General features: G+C 37.3%; 1 non-coding gene across 1 annotated transcript; it reads right to left on the bottom strand.

Annotated features, from left to right (window-relative positions):
• Window positions 1–723: 723 nt before the first annotated feature.
• Window positions 724–826, bottom strand: LOC115936325 (U6 spliceosomal RNA). The gene has a single exon (XR_004071826.1). It is a non-coding gene; the product is annotated as a U6 spliceosomal RNA (small nuclear RNA).
• Window positions 827–4,085: the final 3,259 nt, after the last annotated feature.

Below are 4,085 nucleotides of genomic sequence, written 5' to 3'. Positions count from 1 at the left end.
ACAATTAAGTTATTATTGACTATAGTCACCCTATTGTGCTATATGATACTAGGCCTTATTCACTAATTTTAACTTTCATACCCATTAACCATCCCCTCCTCCCACATATACACCGCCCCGCAACTACCCTTCTCAGCCTCTGGTAATCAACCTTCTATTATCCATCTTCATGGATTCAATTGTTTTGATTTTTAGATCTCACAAACAAGTGAGAACATGCAGAATATGTTTTTCTGTGCTTAGCTTGTTTCATTTAACATAATATCCTCTAGTTCTATCTGTGTTGTTGCAAATGAGTGAATATCATTCTTTTTATGGCTGAATAGTACTCCATTGTGTATAAGTACCACATTTTCCTTATCCACCCATCTGTTGATGGACACTTAGGTTGCTTCCAATTCTTGGCTATTGTGAACAGAGCTACAACAAATTTGGGAGTGCAGATATCTCTTTGATATCTTGATTTCCTTTCTTGGAGTATATATCCAGCAGTGGGATGACTGGATAGTATGATATCTCTATTTTTAGTTTTCTAAGGAACCTCTGAAATATTCTTCGTAGTGGTTGTGGTAATTTACTTTCCCACCAACAATGTACAGCGGTTCCCTTTTCTCCACATTCTTGACAGCATTTGTTATTGCCTATCTTTTGGATATAAGCCATTTTAACTGGGGTGAGATAATATCTCACTGTAGTTTTGATTTGCATTCCTCTGATGGTCAAAAAAATGTGGAATGCTTCATGAGTTTGCATGTCATCTTTGTGCAGGGTCCATGCTAGTCTCTGTATCATTCAATTTTAATATATGTGATGCCAAAGTGAGCACTGCTGTTTCCTTATGGATTTTCTGTCTGTATGATCCATTCATTATTGAAAGTGGGATGTTGACATCTGCTACTATTATTGTATTCTTACTATTGTCTATTTCTTCCTTTAGTTATGTTAATATTTTCCTGATATATTTAAGTGTTTTCATGTTGGGTGTATATGTATTTACCATTGTATCCTTTTAGTAAATTGATGCCTTCATCATTATATAATGACCTTCTTTGTCTCTTATGACAGTTTTTGATTTAAGGTCTATTTTGAATTATACAAGAATAGGTACCCTGCTCTCTTGGGTTTTTTTTGTACGAAATATTTTTTTTCTATCCCTTTGCTATCATCCTATTTGTATCCTTAAGACTAAAGTGAGTTGCTTGTAGGCAGTATATTGTTGGAGCTTGCTTTTTAATCCATGTAGTCACTCTGTGTCTTCTGATTAAAGAATTTAATTTATTTACATTTAATGTAATTATTGAGAGAAATAATTTATTATTGTCATTTTTAATTGTTTTCTGATTGTTTTGTAATGTCTTTGTTTCTTTCTTTCACTCTTGTTATCTTGCCTTGTGATTTGTTGACACTTTGTGGTGGTATGCTTTCATTTCTTTCCTCTGTCTTTTGTGTATCTACCAGAGTTTCTTTTTCTTTGTAGTTAGCATAGACCTTACATAAAACATCTTATAGTTATAACATTCTACTTAAAACTGATAACACCTTGAATTCAACTGCACTTAAAGCTTCACTTTTTCTTCTCCCTCACATATTTTATGCTATTGATGTCATACTTTGCATCTTTTTATATTGTGTATCTATCAAAAATTATTGGAACTATAGTCATTTTTAATACTTTGGCCTTTTAACTTTTATTCTAGAGTTAAAAGTGACTTACATATCATCATTACAGCATCAGAATATTCTGATTTTAACTATATATTTACCTTTACCAGTAAATTTTCCACTTTATTGTGTTTCATGTTGTTACTTAGCAAACTTTCATTTCAACGAAAAAACTCTATCATTTTTGTAAGTCAAATCTAGTAGTGATGAAATCCCTTAGCTCTTATTTATCTGGAAATATCTTTAACTCACCTTTATTTCTGAATGACAGTTTTGCCAGATATATTATTCTTGGCAGTTAGTTTGAGTCTTTTGGCACTTTGAATCTATCAACCCACTCCCTTCTGGCCTGTAAAATTTATGCTAAGAAGTTCGCTGATAGACTTATGGGGGTTCCATTGTGTGCGATGATTTCTTCTCTTGATGCTTTCAAACTTTTTCTGGTTTTCACTTTTGACAATTTAATTAAACTGTGTCTTGGGGTATTATTCTTTAGGTTGAGCTTGATTGGCTTGGGTTAAGCTTTATGAATCTGAATATCCATATCTCTTCCAAAATTTGGGAAGTTTGTAGCTTTAAATAAGATTTCTGTCCCTTTCTCTCTCTTCTTGAATTCCCAAAACTCATAATTTATTCACTTAATGGTGTCTCATAGGTCTCTTATGCTTTCTTCACTTTTTTACTCGTTTTTTTTTCTTTTTGTTTCTCTAATTGGCTAATTTCAAATGTCCTGCCTTAAGTTCAGTGGTTCTTTCTTCTGCATGATTGACTATGCTGCTAAAGATCTGTGTTTTATTTTCTATTCTGTCATTTTATCATTCTGCTTCAAGATTTCCATTTGGTTGTTTTTATACTTTTTATTTCTTTATTAAACTACTCATTTTATTAATGCATTGTTTCCCTGATTTTGTTTTCTATCTGTGTTCTCTTGCATCTCATTGAGCTTCCTTAACATGACTACTTTGAGTTATTTTTCATCCAACTCATAGTTATCCATTTCCTTGGGGTTGGTTGCTCAAGCTCTATTAGTTTCCTTTGGTGGTGTCATGCTTGCCTGATTCTGGATTGTACATGTAGCCTTGTATTGGTGCCTGTACATTTGAAGGAACAAATATCTCCCTTCAGTCTTTATAGAACTGATTTCAATAAGTAAAAACTTTCTCCGGGTGGGTCCTCATGTGATGGGATTGCCTTTAGGATCATGATCAAGTAGCAATTTAGCCTGTTCTGCAGTGGGGTCCACAGCTGAAAGAGCTGTTATTGTGGATAAATGTGACTTCCTCCAAGTCACTGGAAGGTCTCTTTCTGGGTCACTGGGTAGATATCTGGGCAGGCAGGACTGGCTCCAGACTGAGAGGGGTTGGAATTGAGTTACAGGGCTGCATCAGGGTCCACAACTGAGACTAGAGTCAGCAGGCCTACTTCCAGGGACATGAATGGACATGCCTCTTGCCAGGTTCCTTGGAAGGCCGAACTCTCCCTGGACTGAGGCAAAGTAGGACTGAAGCTGAAAAATAAGGCTGCTTCAAGATATATGGTAAGACTAAATTCAGCAGGCCTGACTCTGGAGGCACAGATGAGCATGTCTCCCAGAGGGTCACTGAGTGGGCAGGACTGCTCCTGGAGTATAGCTGGAAGAAGATGGAGCTAGGTTGCAAGATCACTTCAAGATTTACCGTGGAATCAAGGTGGGCTGGCCTGTTCCTGGGGCAATGAACAGGAGTGTTTCTCATCAGGTCCCCGTGGACAGGATTGCTCTCAGATCACAGCTGAGAGGAGCTGAAGCCAAGTTACAGGGCTGCTTCAGGATCTACAGCCAGGAATGAGGTCAGGGGGTCTGTTTCCCTTGGCACAGGTGGGTGCGACTTTTCCCAGAGCCTTTGCCACTTGATTCTAGTGATAAGACCAAGGCCTAACAAGGATATAGCAGAGTCTACAGGGGAACAAGGCCATAGCTAGTGATAGCCAGAACCACAGTTAGTCAGCCCTCCTCTGTCTTGGGCTCCATGGAGGTTTTACAATCTCCTATCTGACTTTCAAAGTTCCCACAATGGCACTTTTATCTGTGGATGATTGCCAAATTATAGTTGCTATGAGGAGATAAGAGAGGGGGATCCCCTTGGTTTAGATCAAGTCTTCCCTGCTCCACCTGTGTCCATCTTCTAGATTCAGTACACCATTTTCATGTGTCTGTCATAGCATTGAACACACTGGTTGGTTGGTTGGTAAGCTTCTCCAGTAATGTAAATTGTAGAAGGTAAAAATGTTACCTTAACTTCCATATGCCATCATTAGCGCAAGGCATGACACACAGTTTTGGTATCATTGCAAAATAAACAGAATCACACAGATCTATTTATATTCAAGCAATGAGATGTATATTTGAAGGCACTTGATTCTCTTCAGATTACACCCAATCATCC

Source organism: Gorilla gorilla, chromosome 9 (assembly GCF_029281585.2).
Source record: "Gorilla gorilla gorilla isolate KB3781 chromosome 9, NHGRI_mGorGor1-v2.1_pri, whole genome shotgun sequence".
In the NCBI taxonomy this organism is placed as follows: Eukaryota; Metazoa; Chordata; class Mammalia; order Primates; family Hominidae; genus Gorilla; species Gorilla gorilla.
Note: the sequence above shows the minus strand (reverse complement) of the source record. Positions and strands in the feature narration are given on the sequence as shown.